Consider the following 22,429-nt stretch of genomic DNA (forward strand, 5'->3'; position numbering starts at 1 on the left):
TCCTTTGTAGTTTTTGGCTATCAGTCCTTTGTCAGATGCACAGTTTGCAAATATTTTCTCCCATTCTATAAGTTGTATATTCACTCTGCTGATTATTTCCTTTGTTTTGCAGAAGATTTTTAATCTAATTTAATCCCTTTTAATTATTTTGATTATTGCTCTATTTGCCTTTGGGGTCTTAGTCATAAATTCTTTGTCTAGGCTGATGACTAAAAGAGTTTTTCCTACATTTTATTCTCAAATTTTTATGGCTTCATACCTTACATTTAAGCTTAATCCGTCTTGAATTAACTTTTGTATGTGACAAGAAAAAGGGATCCTATTTCTTTTTCTTTCTTATGTTTTTTGCATGTGATTATCCCAGCATCATTTCTTTACTCCTTCCACTGGTATATTATTGTCTGCTTTGTCAACGATCTGTTGGTTGATGTTCTGGGTTATCTATTCTGTTCCATTGGTCTATGTATCTACTTTTCTACCAGTACCATGCCATTTTGCTTACTCTAGCCTTGCGGTATAATTTGAAGTCAGATACTGTGATGCCTCCAGATTTGTTCTTTTTATTTAAGATTGCTTTGGCTATTTGGGCTCTTTTTTGGCTCCAAATGAAGCTTTTGGCTATTTTTTCTATATCTGTGAAATGTGATTCTGGTATGTTGATGGCAATTGTGTTGAATGTGTAATCACTGTTGTTACAATGGACATTGTAACATTGATTCTACCAATCCATGGGCAAGGAATGTTTTTCCATTTGTGTGTGTCATCCGCTATTTCTTTCATCAGTGTTTTGTAGTTCTTCCTGTAGAGGTCTTTATCCTCTTTGTTAAGTGTGTTCCTAGGTATAATATTTTCACTGTATCTATTGTGAATGGTATTGAGTCCTTGGTTTGACTCTGCTTGACTGTTATTAGTATATAGAAATGCTATCAATTTTTGTACACTGATTTTGTAACCTAGTTTATACTGAATTAATTTATCAATCCCAGAAGTCTTTTGATGGACTCTTTAGGATTTTCTAGATACAAGATCATATCATCAGCAAACAGAGATAATTTGGCCTCCTCTTTCTCAATTTGGATGCATTTTATTTTCTTGTCTTTCCTGATTGCTTTGGTTAGGACTTCCAGTATTATGTTGAATAGAAGTGGTAACATTGGGCACTCTTACTAAAAAGGGAAATCCTGAAAGCATTCCCCCTAAGAACTGAAACAAGACAAAGGTATTGCACTTATCTACCTTAAATTGATCTTTTAAATCACAATGTGCAACTTTGTTTTTCTCTTTTTAAAAAATTTTTGATTATTATGGGTACATAATGGTTGTATATCTTTATGGGGTACATGTGATGCTTTGATATAGGCATATAATATGAATTGATCAAATCAGGGTAATTGGGGTATCCATTACCACAAGCACTTATTTCTTTCTAAAACTATTTTTCAAAGAAACACGATGAGTAGGATTAAATAATATGCTCAACATTATACATACAGTAAACTGCAGGAGAAAAAATTATTTCTAACTTTAATTTCGTTTATTTATTGAATTTATCCAAGTATTTAGTGAGGGTCTATTACATACTGAATCCTGCTCTACACTGGGAAAATATACCTAAAAGCAAGGAGGTACGTTCTCTGCCCTCACAGAGCTTTCCTTCTACTGAGAAGATGCAGATGATACAAAAGGAAATAGATAAGTAAGGTAATTTCAGATATTGACTGGAAATAAGATAATGTGATAGAAAAAAAAGACAGGGGAAAATATAGCAGAAAGTATTAGAAAGGTCTCTTTGAGGAAATGACATTTGAAATGAACTGTGAATGACAGAAAGGACCCTCAGTAAAGACTTAGAAGCAAAGCCTTCTAGGAAAGTCCTTAAAAGAAGAGGCACAGGACCCTGGAACTTCTCAAAGCACTCTTTAGAACACCAATTTCCTAATTATCCAGCATAAGAGAGAAAGTTATTTCACTATCAGCATTTCAAGAGAGAACAACAGTCTGAGTTAAGTGACTATGATTCAAAATGATATTACAGAGTTTTGTTGTTTTTTTTTGTTTGTTTTTTCCTTAAGAGGGAGAGAGAAATAGTCAAATGCCATAAGTTCGAAGCTCACCAATCTGCTCATAATCCTTATATCCAAAATAGTATTTCTGGACCATATTTCTAAAAGGAGGAGAAACAATATGCATATAATCATGGTGTCAAGATTTCCTAAAAAGAAAACACAAAGAATAAGGAGAAAAAAAGCATAAAGATTAGCAGAACTGAAGTCTTTGGTATCCAGACATGATTTATGTTACAAACAAAAGCAGTAAGCTTAGGCCACAATACAGAAGTGGAAGCCAGATGAGCTCTGAGCATTGCGACTTCCCCAATAAATCACAATTACCAAAACACCAGTGATAAATAGCTAGGATCTCAGGGTCTTTAATAGCTTTTACCACATATTGGTTTGTTGACTATCTGGTTCTCTCCCTCAAAAATTGGTGTTTTGTAGCTCTTCCTCAATGCATTAATATTTAATTGTGAACCCTTGCAGACACCAGACACCAGTTATGAAATTCCAAAGCAATTTGCTATTACAAACAAGAACACTGAAGAAAATTCCATGAATCTATCTTACATTTTAGGATAGGATAAAGGCTCCAAGATAACTGTAGCTCAAAAAAGAGTTGTTTAAAAACTAAAAGAAGAACAAATACTCCTCATCAGTGTCATAGCTGTCTCTCTGGTTTGTTCTGTTAAATTAGTGAGTTGATTTGTTGGTGGCTTTAAACCCAAACATTGATGACACTGAAGAGAAAAACACACACATAGGAAAAACCCTGTCCCAATCCATTACCTCAGGAAATCGGCAGCACCCCTTGACATAGAAGTGTGTTCATCCTCCAGATTTGCTCCTGAATTTCAAGTACCTGCTAAATGTAGCAAGAAAGAGGCAAAGACCCACATAGCTCCCAAAGTGAGTGGATTTTGATTCATTTCAATTTCAATAATACATGTCTGTTCTTGAGTCACTTCACGCATTTGCTTTTAGAGTTCAAGTTTTAATCTACAAACTAAACAGAAATTATGGATAATGAACATACGAAATAACTAGTTAAAACACAGTGTTTCCTTCTATGACATAATATGACTGCTCTCTGGATCCCCTACCCTATTCAAAGCACATAACCCCATTTACTGGCACATAAAAAACCCCAGCAACACGTTTTTTAAAAAACATTCATCTTTAATTTTTTCTATAAGTAATACACGATCTAAAGGTATTTGTGAAAGTCTTCCTTGCTTCTTATTGTCCAGTTTCCCATCACCACTGCCATTACCACTAACCAAGCAAACACTAATGCATATTCCTATGGATCCAGAAGTTCTGTATCTCTCCCCAGAAGTATGCACTTTTTATTTAATTGCTAGCACACTATATCCCAGGGCTTGTATTTCTTTTCTTTTATGCTGTGGGATTATTCTGTGCACTTACAGGAAGAGCTTCCTGGGAACTCTTTCTGGGACCACCTCTTGTCGTAACAAGAACCATGTGAAAACACCTTCACTGAGTTCTCTCATTTATAAAAGTCCATCTTCCTGTTTCTATGCTAGATTCTTAAAATTCTCCCGCAACCACATGTGAAAGTTCCAAGCCTACTCTTACCTTCTCCCTTACACTCCAACAGCCACTTTGGACCTTGGCTTGCTTCTCATGATCTTAGACCTTCTGATCTGTGCCTGAATATGACCCTTATCAACCAGGAGTGTTCTTTAGAACACATGGCTCCTTAGTAATTGCTGAGTTTATTGTGTCCATTCTCTGGCCTAGACTGTTCCCTATGTTTCAAAGTAATTAATTATAAATACCAGCTATATTTCAGCACTTCTTATCTCAGTTGTTGATTCCAGGGGAAATGCTAAGTCAGGCGTCCTTAAACTGCGGCCCGCGGGCCACATGAAGTGGTGTAAATTGTATTTGTTCCCATTTTGTTTTTTACTTCAAAATAAGAAATGTGCAGTGTGCATAGGAATTTGTTCATAATTTTTTTTTTAACTATAGTCCAGCCCTCCAATGGTCTGAGGGACAGTGAATTGGCCGCGTTTAAAAATTTTGAGGATGCCTGTGCTAAGTTATATAAGTGTGCCTTTCTTCGCTAACTCACGATAATCATGTTATTCCCTTCCGTTTTGTTTGTTTGTTTAAATGCCATTGTTGATTTTAAGGATGAGTCTTTTCTCTCACATACTTAAGATTTTGGTTTACATTCCCATAGCCAAGTCCCTCTGCTCAATATGAAAATATTGCTAAGGGAATATATTAGTTAGGGTTCTCCGGAGAAATAGAACCAATATGTTCTTTGATGTGTATATGTATGTGTGTGTGTACATTTGTAGTGTGGTATACATAGTGTGTGTATCTGTATATACTTATTTATAGTGTGTGCATATATGGTGTGTATATGTGTAATATGTGTGAGGTTGGACAATTAAATTCACAAACTCATTCTGAAAAAGTGCTACATACCTCATGCTGAATATCGCTATGGTCACCTTCAAAGTCCTCCCTTTGGGAAGCTGTGCACTGACGCCAATGCCTAGTCCACCCTTCAAAGCACTTTTTCCAGGATGAGTTCACAAACTTAGTTGTCAGATCGCATATGATGACAAGTCTGGTAGCCATTCCAGAAAAAAAGTTACAAAATTGCTTCAAAGGTATGTAGCACAGTTTTCTAGCACGAATTTTGGAACTTAATTGTCCGAGCTCATTTTTTATATTGGTTCTGTTTCTTTCAACACTGTAATATTACTTGTCAGCTAACTTATAGATCTGCTTAGCCTTGAGGTGGCCTTAGGATACTAGCAGATGTGTTTTGTTTAAGGGTACACTAAAACTACAAAAGAGCAGGAATCATTATAGTCTCTCTGTTGCTTCTCTTGGTTAATAGTAGCACAATGTTCCAGGTCACTAAAGATGAGAAACGGACAATCACCTTCAATAACTCTACATCTCCCACCCCAACATGAGACCAGACTTCTCAATATCTTTGAGATCCAAGTCAGTGTCCAGTCCATGGACATGTACCAGGCTCAAATTCTCTGTACCTCTACTATTTCTTCTCTTTAATCTACCTTCCAGGTAGGGCCTTTGGAAAGACAAATATCTACTTTCCCCTGTGCTTCTTATTCTTCTAAAAGGAAGGTCACCCATTTGATGAGTCAGGTTCCACACATGTCCTTGGGCTGCATGTACAAAGTCACTGTGGATTAATCATCACACCCATAGCTTTTTTATGTTTTGTTTTTGTGTTTTATGTTATGGCTTTTTTGTTCTATTTTGTTTTCTCCTTTTATGGGACAGGAATAGCAAAGAAGCCCAAGCATTTTCCCACATGGAGAAAATCAAGTTATCCAGTTTTCATGTTCTTCTCTTGCATATATATATATTTCGGTCCACTAATCTCAAATTTTATTGCCCTTGTCCTTCCTTGAGGCAATTTGAACCATAAAGCCAGGTTAGAGTTTGGGCTTAGAGAGTGAAAAGATGGTTTTTAGGCTTCTGGTCTACATGACCTGTCCAGAGCCTGCTTTACAGAGTTCTGGGCATTAAGAAATTGAGGGGAAAATTCCAACCAATTTAAAAAAATATTTATTTTTCAGCCTTTCTTTGCTTTTGACACCAAACATGAGCATTCCCCTTGGGGACATTATGAGATGATTGGCTATGGTCTTGTTAAAATTTGGATACCAAACCACGGGTCTTAATAGTCCCACACATCACAAAAGGCCTGGTCCCTCAGGTTATGTTCAGTCATGCCTTCTGTGAATGATCTGATGTCTTGCTTGCGTTTAGGAGGAACGACATACGCTTAAGTCCATAGAATGTCATTCAAGACTATCCAATATCTAAGATAAAATCTCCCTTTCCAATTTCTTCATTCAAGTCCTTACCCATGAGTCCACCATCATGAACTTCCTAGATGGATGTTTTTCATGCCTTCATGTGGAGTTGATACTATTTCTTCTCCATGAAAGCTGTCCTCAGCCCTTGGCCTCTGCTTGCTGTACTCAGTTCTTCCAAATTTGTCCCCTGAGCATCTTCTTTACAACAGCCTCTGAACCAAGTCTCAGGGAGGTTTGAGGCAAACAAGATGTACAAAGTCCCACCACTTCTAGAAATCTTATCAGATCCTTCCAGCTGTTAAGAATGTCTCCTTTCCTTATGTGCTAGTCTTACAGTGTTTGTCATGCCTTGGCCGCAAACACCGTAAGACTATGTACACACTAAATGATAAGCCTTGGGGCGAAATATTAGTTTTATTCATCCCTGAATTTACCCAGTACCCCGAAAAGAGGCATATTTATAGGTGGTTTTCATAGAATTAGTTAATTATACTATCATCACATGGAAAAGTGACCTGGGTGGCTAATTTGTAATATGGGTTGTCCATAAACTTTGTGTATGATTCACAATGTAAAACTATTTTAAGTTGCACCTGAGTTTTATGGCCACCCTGTATTAACCAATACTTTTACTCCACTGATTTATTTTTTATTTTAGAAAAGAAGCACCATTCCTGGAAGTACTGCAATGCCAGGTTAATGCGTGGGGTGGACAGATCAAGCACCTATTATAACTCCCTGCTCCAGAAATCCATTTAATATATTGTTCTCAGATAGAGGATGTGTCAGATATTAAACTAATAAGAACGGATACTACACTTGATCTTAGCCAAAAGGCTGAGAAGCAATTGTGCTCCAATCATCTTGCTTACATTAATCTGTTCTGACTTTTCCTCACAACAGTTCTATAAGATAGGTGTTATTCATCTGGACTGGTTAGGAAGCTTGAACTAATAGACACGAAATAACTTTCCCAAGGTCATATAGTCATTGCTTATCGTAAAGGGATGGGCAGGAACTTTATGCTCCCAGAATGCATTCTACTTTATTTCTCCTGCAATTTCTTAGAAAGGTAGAGATCTAGGGACATACTAGGCAAACCAGCTACATTGTTAGAAGTGGGAATAGCCCTGACAAAAAGGATGAATAAATAAAACAAAATTACTGAGTACAAAGAGTCCTTAACTAAGATTCAAAGGACGTTAGGTTTTGCCCTAGCTTTGTCACTTATGAAGTGGGTAATTTTAGATAAGTGACCCCATTATCCTCATTTTTCTCATCTGAAAATGGGATAATAAAGCCTACTTTGTAGGGAAAACATAATGAGAAACTAAACACGACAGTGTTTGAGATTAGCAGATCATTGTATAAATTAAAGAAAGTATTGTTTCTCAGTCTTAGGGCAAAACTGACTCTGGCTAGTAGTTAATAGACAAGGAGTCTGTTCAGAAGTCCTAGTGAGAAATCTCTAGTGACAGAAGTTTTGTGCAAAGCCTGAAGTCACTTCTACAATCTGCAAGGAGTTCAGCTTTTACTATGCTGAGATAGCAGAAGAGAGGGAAACCCGGTTCTATGTAGCTCCAAAGTTAAAAGACTTTTTCTCCTCATTTTTAGTACTCATCAAGAACTTGTTCCAGTAAATAAAATGATTTTAATCTATGTTTAAAATCCAAGTTGATATTTTGTTCTTTTTTTAACTTGCAAGACTTGGGAATCACAGGCCAGAGCTGACAACATTCAATATTCTAAGTAAGGATCTTCACAGGGGATGGGGAAGTTTCCTCGGCAACTAATTTTTGTTCTTTACACTGAAGCTGAATCCCTCTAGCTGCAGCCCCTGTTCCTCTGGCCTGTTTCAGATGGAACAGCTGGTCTGCAATCTCTATATAATATCCATTCTTGGATGTATTAAATTGTCATGCATATTATCTGTGCTACATATTCTGAAAAGTAGCAGGCTCTTAGCATTACCAGCAGTCATTTTTCAGTCCTGTGCAAAATATACCCCTGGGATCTCTGTGCAGATGTTTGGTAAAATTATTGAAAGAAACAAGAAAAAAGGCTTTCCCCTTTTTGAATCCACAGTGAGTATATCATTCAAAAACAGCCACAAGGCATCTCTAGGTCTCTAAAAATTAGAAATATGTTCCTTTTGTGAGTAGCCTTGTCCAAGTAAAATGATACACCACAATTAAATTCCAAACAAATATGCCATTTTGCACAGGAGAACAGGTTTGTGTCATAATACTTGTATCTTTTACATGTTAAAATATTGTTCTCGAGCTAAAAATTTTAAATATTTTTACTGCTAGAAGAACAAGCAATATATAGAACAAAAATTTTATGTATTTCTACCTCTAATGTAACCACCCACATCGACAAGCAAAGAAAGAGAGAAGAAAGAAGGAAAAGAAAAAGGAAGGATAGGACAGGTGAAGAGACAGATAGAAAAAGGAAAAGAAAAACATTTTTGTGTGTTATTATGGCTTAAATGTGTCCCCCTTAAATGTATCACAGGTGTTGCCAATGTGATAATATTATATAATATGAAGAAGTGGGGCCTTTAAGAGGTGATTAGGCCATGAGGGCTCCTCCCTTTTAAAAGGGATTAAAGCCCTTATAAAAGACTGCATGCAGCATCTGTTGGAGGGGCATTCTGCCTTCTGCCATGTGGGGACACATACTTCATGCCCTCCTAAGGATGTAGTAACAATAGGGTACCATCTTGGAAGCAGAGAGTAGCAATCACCAGACAACCAAATTTTCCAGCACTTTGATCTCAGATTTCCCAGCTTCCATAACTATAGGAGAATAAACATTTTTTTCTTCTTTATACATTGCATGGTCATGGTATTTTGTTATAGCAGCACAGACTAAGACACCGGTATTCATACAAAACATATAGCAATTTTATAGCATCTCTTATTGTCTATAGCATACTTTTTAATATCTGTGCTAGTAGAAAACTTAGAAGAAGTGAATAAAAATGAAAGAGGTATAGGGAACCAGATCAAGAAGAACATTTCCTTGAAGAAATACTAATCACAACATACTTATGTGTTCATCACTGCATGGGTCCTGTTCATAACTAATAATCCCTTTTCTAATTTTGTAGACACAGAAATCATGAATTTGTTATTGATTTTCTGGATGTAGACATTTTTTCCTTCTACCCAGGGATATTCAAATTCATTTTTCATAAACATCCTCCCAGGTGGAAGTCACAAGTCATGCTACTGCAATTGGTAAAGACAAAAAGGCCCCATAATTCTGTGCTCTGCTTAGAGTTTAGCATCTGGGCTGTTTCTCAGAAGAGAGGAAGTTTCTAAATTATGCATTGTCATAAGTATTTAAATAAGTAACCCTCAAGGAGTAAGGAAAGAGATCAATTCCCACTGGCACCCTACAAAGGTTACAATTGCACTTTAATACTGTACCCACAGAGCATACATGCCAAAGAAATCCAGGACTGAGACTGTGAGTGCAGGATGGACAATGGCGGGAACTTAAAGGAAATGAACTTCAGATAGATTCCTCATCACGTGGTAACATTTACATAAGCACCTTCTATGCCACTGGATGTTCAAAAATATGAATTGATGCATATTACTCTGTGATACACCCATGGTACCATTTGTTCAACCATCCTTCTACTGCTGTGACATTTGGGTTCGTTCTAATTTTCCAATATTATAAATAAATATTCAGTAGGCAAGCTTGTACACAAATGATTGCTACAATCTCTGATGGTGTCCTTAGGATAAACATCTGAATATGAAATTACTAAGTGAAAGGGAAAATACACACTTTAAGGCTCTTGTCTCAAATTATCAATTAGTCTTGGAAAAGACTGGGCCAATTGCATCTCATCAGCTAATGAAAAGCATTTATTTTCTGTACCCATGGAGCCATTCTGTTAATATTTCACAATTTAATAGTCATAACATGGTATATCATTTTTAGTTTAGAAGCATTCCCTTAACAATTCCATGATTGAACACTCAGACATTCCCTTCTACTGATAAAGTCAAACAGTTGTCACGTGAAATCCACTTGGCATCTTCTTTACTCATCTCAGGAACAAAGGGAAAGAGAGAAGGTGGTATACTTGAATCCTGGATTTGTTTTGCTTCCTCTCCTTGGTAACTCTTGCAGTCATGGCACCAGCTTCATTCATGAAATCTCATTAATTAACAAAAACTTAAGATATTTAAGGTATTTACTAATAAGAGTTGACTACAGTGAATCATCGAAGCATGTGAGTATTGTAAATAGATTCTCGTGGATACTAAGGAAGATGCTTATAAATTTCAAAATATAAAAGGAAACCTTGCAAGGGTACATGTCAAATCTATTAAGAGTAAGGTATAAATTTCTTTTTTTTTTAATTTTATTTTATTATTAAATCATAGCTGTGTACATGAATGCGATCATGGGGCACCATACACTGGTTTTATAGACCATTTGACGTATTTTCATCACACTGGTTAACATAGCCTTCCTGGCATTTTCTTAGTTATTGTGTTAAGACATTTATATTCTACATTTACTATGTTTCACCTATATCCTTGTAAGTTGCACCACCTACGGAGCATAAATTTCTTAACACAATAATTAAGTAAGGTGAAGGCTCTGTTAACCAGCTTGATGTAACCATTCCAAATTGTATATAAAATCAGCACATTGTACCCCACAAATGTGTTAATGTACACAGTTATGATTTAATAAAAAAAATTGTTAGGAGAAAAAAACAAAAAAAGGAAACCTAAGTCTGTCAGCTGTAAGAAGAATACTCCAAGTCCCGATTACTAGGATTTGTGTGGTCCACTTGTGTGCCTCGCCTATGTCTCTCTAGCCTGGGTTCCACAGGTCTAATGTCAATGTTGGTGTTGTATTGTGCATTTTACTATTTTGCATGCTGGCTATCTTTAACAATTTTATTAACAAGAACAGCAATAACAACACACAACTGCTAATACCACCCCCCACAGAACAGTGTAGTAGATCTGAGATTTTAAGAAAATAAATAAATAAATAACAAGAAATTGATGTTGCTTTGGTAGAATTGTGGAGGGAAAATACATAGCCACTATAATAGATGTAATGACAATATATTTTTGAAATCTCATATTCACTGATATTTTATAGACATTTCTGAGTATAAAACCCCTCCCTTATCCATAGGGTAATATGTTCTAAGACCCCCAGGGGATGCTTGAAACTGTATGTAATACCCGGCACTATGTACGTTATATTTTTTCCTGTACATTCATACCTATGGTAAAGTTTAATTTATGTTGGTGATAATACTCTTATGCTTTGCAGCTAGTACCAAGTAAAATAAGGGTTCCTTGAAGATAAGCCCCTTGGATACCACGGTGGTTGATCTGACAGCCAAGGCAGGTTGACATAAGGTGAGGAGACTCTCAACAAGGGGAGGACAGAGTGAGAGGGCGAGAGAACAGAACAGCAGGCAATCTAAAACTTAGGTGTTGCTTATTTTTGATATTTTGTATTTAATATCTCCAGGATATGTTTGATCATGAGTAACTGAAACCACACAAGGTGACACTGCAGATAAAGAGTTCTGCCTTCTGCCTTTCACCCTTTGCCACCTCCATCCAGCCTCATGCACTGCATCCAGGGAGAGCACAGCCAGACCAAAGGCAAGAGCACTGAGGAACACCTGCTCTCTGTTCCATTCTATTCTGAAAGCCTGTACCCTTAAGGGTTAGAGACATTTCCCATTTCAGCCCATCTAAAGATCTGAGAAGTGAATTCTTCTTCCAAAACTTCCCTCTAGAAGAGGGGAGAAAGGTGACAGAGGAACGAGAAGATAGGAGAAGGGGCGTAGATGTTGTTGTGAGGGCTCATTCTCAGGACCAGGTACAGCACAGAAGCATCAGAAGAATTCTCCCATGCCCAAGCCTGAGGGGCCATGCAGATGGGGACAGGGGCATTTTCACAGTTCCACAGGGGTAGTGGGGTTTGGTAACTAATAACCAGAAGGCAGGATGGCCATCTATTGGTAGACAGCATCATGGACTTGAAGGATTTATACATCCTTCATGGAGAACAGTTTGGCATATATTAGGTCAGATTCCCCAGCAAACAGACTCTGGAAGTCAAGCCTTAGAATGTCTCTTCAGTCTCTGGACTTGGGCCTCCTCTGGGTCTGGGAAGGCTGCACTCTTACTCCCAGCAACTTGGGGATGAGTGAATCTGCCCCCTTACTTCTAAAAAGTAAAATGGTTTTCACTGTAGTCCACCACTCCCAGCACTTAGATCCACTCATTTCTTATAGTGAATGTAATACACTGGGGGAAAACACCTCTGGGATTCTGGTTGGTCTTGTTCCTTGGGAAAACATGTTAAAAGAAGTTTGTGAGATAAACAATAGGCCCTCTCCCTGCAGCTGGTCTCAGGGCTATAGTTAATACTAGTTGTTTCCCTCCTCTATTACCATCCTAGATACCCCCACCCTTGGTTAGTAATTTTGATGGACACTGGCACCCTCATGGGGGGGGATCTGAGACCATAAACGATGTGCATTTTCCCCCAACTGCACGGAGGAATCCTAAGAGTGGCTCAAGCAGACCACTTGTGTGCCTTGCCCATGTCTCCCCAGCCCTACTGGATGACAGCAGCCCATCTCCTCTTCAGGATCAGGGCTGATTACCCTTGCCTGTCTATTCCTTGTCTTCTTTCTTGAACAAGTTCTGGGCAACCATAATTTAAGTTCAGTGAGAGTCTAAATGTGATTCCTAGCGAAACCATTTTCTCTAAAGGAATCAGGATCTTGAGACACAGAAATTCTAAATTTATCACAAAGAGAAGCATATGCATTCCCACCATGGGACACTGGCAATGACGGTTAGTGGGGCAGGCTGCAAAATTATCTCTTTGTCTCCAGGCCCAAGTATTCTACCTACTGGGGAAAAGCACCATAGACTGGTCATTGATTTAGGGCATACACCACATCCTAGAGGATGAGACTCCCTCAGATGTGCCTCGGAAGACTGGTCCACCTCTCAGGCCAGCAGCATCTGGGTGGTGGGGTATGTGATATGGCCAGGAGACTCCATGGCCCTGGGCTCACTGCTGGACCTGCTTTGCCATTAATAGCATTCTTTGCTCTGAGGGAGCATTATGCAGGATCCTTTCTTAAAGGAGAGGGGCTTTAAACTACACTCAACTTCATCATTCAGTACTTATGGTAATGATTGAATCTTTCTGGGCCAATTTCTACATGCTACAAATGGAGATTGTTATAGTAACTGAGTCATAGACTTGTTGTGAGGATTAAAATTAGAAAAGTCCTACAAAGTACTTAGCGCTTTTTCATCACACTAGTTAGCATAGCTTTCCTGGCATTTTCTTAGTTATTTTGTGTCAAACGGTCTATGAACCAAGTGTATGGTGCCCCATGATCATACTAATGTACATAGCTATGATTTAATAAAAAATAAATAAATAAATAAAATCAAAAAAAAAAAAAAACAAAGTACTTAGCGCTATGCCTGGCACACAGTAATCACTCAGTAAATATCAACCTTCATGCATCTGCTTTGTCACTGGAGAGTTAAAAATGCAGCTTGAGTTATTAAAATTCAACAAACATATTACATAAAGCATGAAGTGAACTTGGCATACATTTTGATTGGGGTGCGATCATGCAGAAATATGAAACAGGGTTAATTTTTATGCAACACACACTGCTCTTGGTCACAAATTATTAGTGGAATTTATAGATAATATATATAATTATTAAGGTAGAACATTTGCTCAGCTATTCATTGATCTAAATGTTATGCTACTTGCAGCAGTTGTGCTATCAAGAATTTGGTAATCAGGGCATGGGAGGGCTTCCTCAATACCTGTTTTTAACTCTGAAATAAGAACCAACTGCTAACCCAGTTCCAGAATATATTTAACATGTACCTGCATAGGCTTAGCAAGCTTCTCCATCCAGAATCACATTTATCACCGTATTTCCCCCACCCTGCCAGAAATCCAACAGTTGTATGGTATAAGAAATCAAATGGGACTTTGCTCATGTTGGAAACAAGAAAAGAGGTCATAACTTCCGCGACCTCTTTGCTACAAAGCAAGAGCGCACCACCTGGTCTGCACTTTGCGATATCACGGGAGCTGGCTTAGCAGGGGAAGACAAAGCAGAAGCACAGATCAGCATTTCACATTACCCTGACAGTCCTGCTACCTGCAAGACGGATGGGGAGGGCTGTGTGTGGGTCGTGCGGTCCGCCTCCCGCCTGGCTCCCTGGAGGATGGCAGAATGTTGATCACACACTGGTGGTGAACAGGCAGCTTCCAGAGGAACGAGCTGCCACCGAGCACCAGCTGCACTTGGAGCTGGCGGGGACCAATACTCTATATTCTGTGCTGCAAAATCACAGGAAGGACTGTTTATAAACCCGTGAAAGTAGGGAGTTTCTTTCAAGGGAGAGAGCTTTGGAGCAGCTTCAGCTGCCTGGCACGCAGTTGGTTTTCCTGATTTCATGTTCCTGGGCTCCTGCAGTGAGTAATGCAGAAAGGACCGTTGTATGGATAAAACACTACAGGGTGAGAGAAACAGTTCTTAGGAGGTGTAGTAACACAGCCAACTGACTAGCAGCTTCATTTGGGCTCTGGTGGGTACAGTTCCTCCTAAATTGCTGAATATCAAGTATTACATCCAAGTTATCAGATGAATATTCTTTAACCCCCTTTCATCTGCAGTCTTTGAACACACTGCAGGGATTGCAGTCCTTAATAAAACACACCGGTAAGGCGAAAGGAGGGTCTGCGCTGGATTTCCTAGGAAGCTCTAAGTCAAGTGTTTGCTGCAAATTCACATGGATAAGACAGAACTCAATCACTGCTCCAGGCCGCAGTCATCAAACACCTTGTCTGTTTCCTGCAATTTACCAACAAGACAAAGAGCTGTCACACTGCAGTGCAACTCGTCAGCATACAGAACCGAGTGAAACCACTGGGCAAATTAGTTTTAATAGCAGCATCTAACTGTAAATCATTCTGTACCTGGTCACACGTTTAATCTGTTTTCAATTTTTCTGTTGCTTTGTTGTACAAAGCTTAGGATGTGTCTCAATTATTGCCAGAAAGGAGAGAGGCTTTAAACTACACTAAACTCACAGAGATGCACACACACAAACAGGCTTTATTGTGACGAAAACGTCCACAGATTTACTTCTGGAAACCTGATAGAATGAAAGACACAGAGAGAAAGAGAGGAGAGAGTACAGAGTCTCTCCCGGCTCTCTCTGTTTAAGCAGGTTTTCCCACCACCTTCTTTTCTCAAGCATTAGGCACATTATTTTGGAATGTTGCTATGAGACGCCAAAGACTGTCGCCACCATATTTCAGAATCACGCATAGAGTTACCATCCCCATTTCAAGCTGAGCATAAGCCTAAGGCTTAGGAAGTGCCTTGTCCATGCCATGGTAATGGGGACTCCATCGATAAACACTTAACATGAAAGTAATTGCAGGTTTGAAGAAATCAAAACACAAGGCCATGCCCCTTTTCTCCCTTCAAATTTCTCCCTGTGAGTCACTTCTAAGTCAACTGGTTTACCTACCTCAGATTCTGGGGCTGCTTAATCCCAACCTACAATATTGAACATTCCTGACTCCTACATTCCACTGACCCTTTAATCCTTGAAATCTCCCCCCTCACTCCCCTTTTCTACATTCTTTTGACTGATCAAACTTCTGTAATTCAGGATTAGTTTGCATATTTACCTTGGGTCACTCTGGGATACACAAAGCTATTCTAGTGTTCAGAGTCCTCGTGCTCCCAGAAGCTGGAGGTAGGTGGCATAGAAACCTAGATACTGGGATGCTGTCGAGTGTCCTAAATGCTGAATTTAGGGTACCAAATTTAGCAAATAAAAATATAGGACATCCCATTAAATTTGAACTTCAGACAAATAAAACCCTATGTATAAGTATGTCCCAGGCCACATTTGAACTATCCTTACCTAAAATTTATTTGCTATTTATCTGAAATTCAAATTTAATTGGATGCAAAAATGGTAAAAAAGAAACCAAAGCTTGATTATCAATGACATTCCAGAAAGACACCTCAATGTGGGTCTATGGGTTAATAAAGGACCCAAGTTCTACCTCAAGAGTTTAGAAAAAAGGGCCCATAGCAGAGCGAGCAAAACAAGGCCCACAACTGCCCTCACCCTGGCAGAGCCTGCGGCCAGCATCCTTAATCAATTAAGACACCCTTTCTGGCTTCAACACAGCCACTCAGGCATCCATTACTAATCAATCGGACTTGGCTTGTGAGATGAAACCTTTTAACTCTCCCAGGCCTAGACAGGAGTAAAAGTGTGGAAATATGTAGATATCCAGGCTTAGTTCCTGTGCAAATCTCAGTGAGTTTTTCTGCATTCTCCAGAAATCAGAAAATAAAATTTTATAAAAAGAACCAAAAAATGATTGCCTTAAAAAGCCATGGAATTCCAGAGTTGTCACCAGATAGCTCCAACTGGGGCCTTGAAAATTAATGATTCTCTAGCAGCGGTTCTTAAAGCATGGATTATAGTCCACATTGGACCCCCTGATAATGCACACCTTTCTTTGGTTCTTCCAGCTAAATGATTCATGATTCATATATTGTCATTTTTACATAATCTAAAACTTACATATTGGCCACCTACCAAATAAATGATTAGAATTTACTAACTGGTGTATGTACAAAATTTGACTCTCACTTTAGTAGAAATTACCGGTGGCTTGAGTTCCGGGTCCTATATCACCATGCTGATATAGGATGCTGGCAAGGTTGCACAACTCTAGATGAACAAAACTCTTGGAATTTCTGCCACTTTCAGGAAGCACACTTGATTATCAGTGTGGTCTTAACTTGGCCATGGTTTCCAGATGCCTTCTATTTATGAATTACTTTTGGCTTAGCTCTTCATTTACATTGGACTTTGTTGTGGATTGCTTGGTTAACCCCAGAGTGTGTAGCAATATATGTTTCCATCAATGGCATTTGGAGACTGTAATTTTGCAATCACTAGGCTTTAAGGCATGTATACATGGTGATTCAAACACAAGTCATCTCTACCACTTTCCTAAGGCAAACCACAGAAATTTGCTTATACAGTGACACGTTTCCTCTTGTTACTATATGTTTCCTCCTTAGTAGAAGGAGAATGGGCAAGGTAAATGGGGTGTGAGATCTTCTACCTTGCCAGCCTACACTATGGTCAAAACTAATTTGAGAAATACTCTTCTAGAGCAATTATTATCCTGATCAGGTGATAGTAAATGTTAATAGGACAAAATCTTTCTCACATTAAAAAATATTTCACATCAAAAACATTTTGTAGCATATAAAACTTCAATTAAAGTCATGTCACTAATCATTTTTTTTTGTTTGTTTTTAAGCTAAACACGGTTGACTCTTTCCAATTCTTTTTCCGTGAATATTTACCTCCTTTTCTCTTATTCTTGATTATACTTATTGGCATTCATTTGCTAACAATCAACCAAACCTTTAAAAAAAGGTGGGGGAAAAAAATCTTCAGATAGACAAATTGGTTTCCATTTAATTTATTTTCCTGAAACCTGGCACCAGATATCCATTATTCCACTGGAAAGCTATGTCACTTTGGTTCTTTAGTAGCAAAAACCACATGTTATGGCCTATTAGGGAATTATGAAATCAGTGTAGTAAGTCTTGACTCATATTCTTTTTTTAAGGCATAGAACAGAGAATAGAGTTGGTAAGTTTTCCTTCCTGAAAAGTTTGCTTCAGTTGTGTGTGTGTGTCTCAAGTAGGCCACCATGTAAAATGTCTTTCTTGCCGTGTAGAAGGGTCTTGGTTAAAAATTTGAAAAACATTGCTCTTCAGCAAAGTTTCTCGATTTTTAACATGCATAAAAATTATATTGGAATCTTATAAAATCAGTTCTTATTTAGTAGGTATGGGACAAGGTCTTACTGTCTTCATTTTAATAAAATTGCAAAGTGATCCTGACTCTGCTGTTCCAGGGGACCACACTTTGAGTTGTAAGGGCCCAGCAGAAAGGGCCACAGCCAGGAACAGAGGATGGCCAGCCTCTAGAGGAGAGCAAATGAAACTCTATGCTCAGGACACTTCAGGTACCACCTTTAACCACAGCATCTGTCTAAGGCAGTTCTTTCCATTCTGCTCACCTTCTCTCTTCTATCTTCACCTTTCCTCTCTCTTTTCCTAGTATAAGTCATCACAAAGTGAGCAAAGATTGTTGGCCACTTTTCACAAGCAGCAAAGAGCTCAAAACAGGTATAGACAATCCAGAGATGCATAGTTTATGAGAACACTGCACTAAAATATACCCCACACTATTCGGAAATAATGTTTTTAAAATCACCCCAGTATTTATTTTCCACCCTACTATTTGATTGACCTATTCAAAACACAAATCTATGTCTCACCTCTCCTTAAAATTCTTCAGTGATTCCTCACTGTCTGCAGAGGCAGCCTCATCCCTAGTTTCCTAGACTTGGGAGATGCTCAGCTTCCCTCCTGCCTGATTTCGTGCTACCCCAATTATCTGAATCCAGAGTCTTTTCAGATCATGGATTGTTCTTGTACATTCAAGCGTGAATTATCCATTTAGATAGCATCCATTCATTCTTCAAGGTGCCCTTTCAAGAACTTGCCTAGATATTCCCTATCTTAGTTTGGGCTGCTATGACAAAGTAACACAGACTGGGTGGCTTACAAACAACAGACATTTATTTCTCATAGTTCTGAAGGCTGGAAGTTCAAGAACTGTGTGTCAGCATAGTAGGGTTGTGGTGGCCCCCTCTTTCTGGTTGCAGGCAGCCAGCTGCTCTCTGAATCCTAACATGGAGGAGAGTGAGCAGGAGAGTATCTTTTGTAAGGGCCCTGACCCCATTCACAAAGACTCTGCCTTCCTGATTTAATTACCTCTTAAAGGACCCATCTCTTTTTTTTTCTTTCTTTTTTTTTTTTTTATTGTTGGGGATTCATTGAGGGTACAATAAGCCAGGTTACACTGATTGCAATTGTTAGGTAAAGTCCCTCTTGCAATCATGTCTTGCACCCATAAAGTGTGACACACACCAAGCCCCCACCCCCTGCCCTCCATCCCTCTTTCTGCTTCCCCCGCCATAACCTTAATTGTCAATAATTGTCCTCATATCAAAATTGAGTACATAGGATTCATGCTTCTCCATTTTTGTGATGCTTTACTAAGAATAATGTCTTCCACTTCCATCCAGGTTAATATGAAGGATGTAAAGTCTCCATTTTTTAATAGCTGAATAGTATTCCACGGTATACATATACCACAGCTTGTTAATCCATTCCTGGGTTTGTTGGCACTTAGGCTGTTTCCACATTTTGGCAAGTGTAAATTGAGCTGCAATAAACAGTCTAGTACAAGTGTCCTTATGATAAAAGGATTTTTTTTCCTTCTGGGTAGATGCCCAGTAATGGGATTGCAGGATCAAATGGGAGGTCTAGCTTGAGTGCTTTGAGGTTTCTCCATATTTCCTTCCAGGAAGGTTGTACTAGTTTGCAGTCCCACCAGCAGTGTAAAAGTGTTCCCTTCTCTCCACATCCACGCCAGCATCTGTAGTTTTGAGATTTTGTGATGTGGGCCATTCTCACTGGGGTTAGATGATATCTCAGGGTTGTTTTGATTTGCATTTCTCTAATATATAGAGATGATGAACATTTTTTCATGTGGTTGTTAGCCATTCGTCTGTCATCTTTAGAGAAGGTTCTATTCATGTCTCTTGCCCATTGATATATGGGATTGTTGGCGTTTTTCATGTGGATTAATTTGAGTTCTCTATAGATCCTGGTTATCAAGCTTTTGTCTGATTGAAAATATGCAAATATCCTTTCCCATTGTGTAGGTTATCTCTTTGCTTTGGTTATTGTCTCCTTAGCTGTACAGAAGCTTTTCAGTTTAATGAAGTCCCATTTGTTTATTTTTGTTGTTGTTGCAATTGCCATGGCAGTCTTCTTCATGAAGTCTTTCCCCAGGCCAATATCTTCCAGTGTTTTTCCTATGCTTTCTTGGAGGATTTTCATTGTTTCATGCCTTAAATTTAAGTCCTTTATCCATCTTGAATCAATTTTTGTGAGTGGGGAAAGGTGTGGGTCCAGGTTCAGTCTTTTACATGTAGACATCCAGTTCTCCCAACACCATTTATTGAATAGGGAGGACCCATCTCTTAATACCATCATATTCCGGGTCAAGATTTCAACATGTAAATCTGGAGCTGTGAGGGGGTACACACATTGAGTCCATGACACTTTTCCTACATGCTTGTGGGTGCTGACCCACATACGTACACCTGGTAGATTCGAGCAGTGATTCCCAATCCTGGCTATATACTGGCAACACCATCACGCAGCGGGGGCTCTATGCCTTACAAAATCCTGAAACTGTAGATACTTGTGTGGATGTGGAGAGAAAAGAATACTTTTACACTGCTGGGGGGATTGCAAACAAATACAACCTGTACGGAAAGAAGCATAAGAAGCATGAAGAATTCTCAAAGAACTAAAATACCTTCCATTTGATCCCACAATCCCATTACTAGATATCTACCCAAAAGAAAAAGAAAATCATCTTTACCACAAAGACATTTCACCAAATTGTTTATTGCAGCTCAATTCACAATTAGCAAGATGTGGTAGCAACCCAAGTAGCCCATCAACCTAGGAATGGATTACTAAACCCTGGCACATGTATGCCATGGAGTACTATTCAGCCATGAAAAAGATGAAGACTTTACATCTTTTGTATTTACCTGGATGGAGTTGACACACATTCATCTTAGTAAAATATCACAAGAATATAAAATAAGTATCCAATGTACTCAATACTAATATGAAACCAATATGTAAAGGAGACATGCCCACACAAAAGAAAACTGCAATTATATTCTAGTGATGGGGAGGGGAGAGGGAGGAAAGGGAAAAGAGTAGGGGGATGGACCAGTTCTCACCTAATGTATACAACATGAAGATGTTCAGCACCCCGGGTGAAGGGCTCAACTACAGCTTGACCTTTACCTTAGAAATGAAAATAGTGTAATCATTTGTACCCTCAGATTAACCTGAAATTTAAAAAAAAAATTGATGTATGAGTCCTACCCTTAGAGATTTCATTGAACCAAAGGGAGATGAAGGGTGTGTGTGTACATGCATCTGTATGTAGGTTTCCCCCAGGGGTGGCTCTGTTCCTCGGTAAAACAAAATTTCAAGTTCCCACATTATCATTAGTCATTAATCACCTCCACAGAGCTTGCCTCACGCCTAGTACTTAACTTCAAACGTAGTTAACACTCTAGGCTTTTCAGTTGACATCAAGTATTAGTCAGTTATATTTCTATTTTACTTTTTCCATCTTAAGTTGTATTTGTCCTTCACAGAACTTTCTAGCTAAACATCATGCCCTTTTCAGTGAATGATTGATTTGCCTTTGGACAGAATTGTTATATTCCCCCTATGATGTCTGCCCTCTGGATATGACACTTAGGTATTTCTTAAGCTGTCCTCACATACTTGGCTATATCTGGGTCAAGTACAAAGATAGTCTGGAAGTGTATGACTATTATAGATATTATTTGGAAATAGCTTAAAAGGAATTATAAATGCAATGTGGTATGTCAGCCATCCAAAGCATATTTTCTGCTTTGATAATTAATACTCTGCACCCTGTTTATCCGCTAATGTTGGAGAATGATGTATCCTCCATAAAATAGCTTTCCAGGTGACTAAGGCTTCCCTCTTACATATGTTTCATTAAGTAGATGCTTAATGCTTTTTTTCAAAAGGGGCATGACATTTCAATTTTAATCATTTTAGATTAAATATTTCGAAGCCATATTACACACACTTTCACTTTATTAAAGGAATTCTAAACTTAATCTATCCTTTTCTAGATTGTGTTAACATTATGACATTGTTTTTTTCAATTCAATTTAATTAAAAGTATGGAATCTTCACAAACCTACATGTCATCCTTGCACAGGGGCCATGATAATCTTCTCTGTATCGTTCCAAACCCAGCATATGTGCTGTCAAAGTCAGCATGACTTTGGATTTTTATAATAAAAATCCATAGGATTTTGTTTTGTTTTTTTGCTGTTGGCTACCTTTTGGCTAATGGCTCACCTATTTTTTTCAGATGTCTTTCCCCTTATCTACTCTTCTTTTTAGTGCATTAGTCGAAATTAAGATGATCAAGTGAGTAGAATTGACAAGAAAAGAAAGACAACTCAGTAACGGCCATGAATCTGGAAGCCTGGGTGCTGGTACTGGACCTTATTCGAAGCTCTAAACTTGGATTCTGTGCCTCTCCTGGCTATTCCCAGAACCTCTCTGCCCTTTAGCATGTGCTCTATGTGAATGAATGTCTTTTTTGACTGTGGCTGAGGACAGCTGGAGGGAAGGGCCTATATTATCCTACAGCCCAGCACAGGTACTGGCTTGGAACATGGGTGGGATGGGATGTTGGGAGGGGG

The 22,429-nt window shown here is 38.6% G+C and overlaps 2 non-coding genes across 2 annotated transcripts; both read right to left on the reverse strand.

The window, feature by feature from the left end:
• Positions 1-6,548: 6,548 nt before the first annotated feature.
• LOC128591114 (U2 spliceosomal RNA) lies at positions 6,549-6,739 on the reverse strand. The gene has a single exon (XR_008381539.1). It is a non-coding gene; the product is annotated as a U2 spliceosomal RNA (small nuclear RNA).
• Positions 6,740-21,891: 15,152 nt separating this feature from the next.
• Positions 21,892-21,998, reverse strand: LOC128590995 (U6 spliceosomal RNA). Its single transcript, XR_008381450.1, has one exon. It is a non-coding gene; the product is annotated as a U6 spliceosomal RNA (small nuclear RNA).
• Positions 21,999-22,429: the final 431 nt, after the last annotated feature.

This window comes from Nycticebus coucang, chromosome 7, assembly GCF_027406575.1.
Source record: "Nycticebus coucang isolate mNycCou1 chromosome 7, mNycCou1.pri, whole genome shotgun sequence".
Classification (NCBI taxonomy): Eukaryota; Metazoa; Chordata; class Mammalia; order Primates; family Lorisidae; genus Nycticebus; species Nycticebus coucang.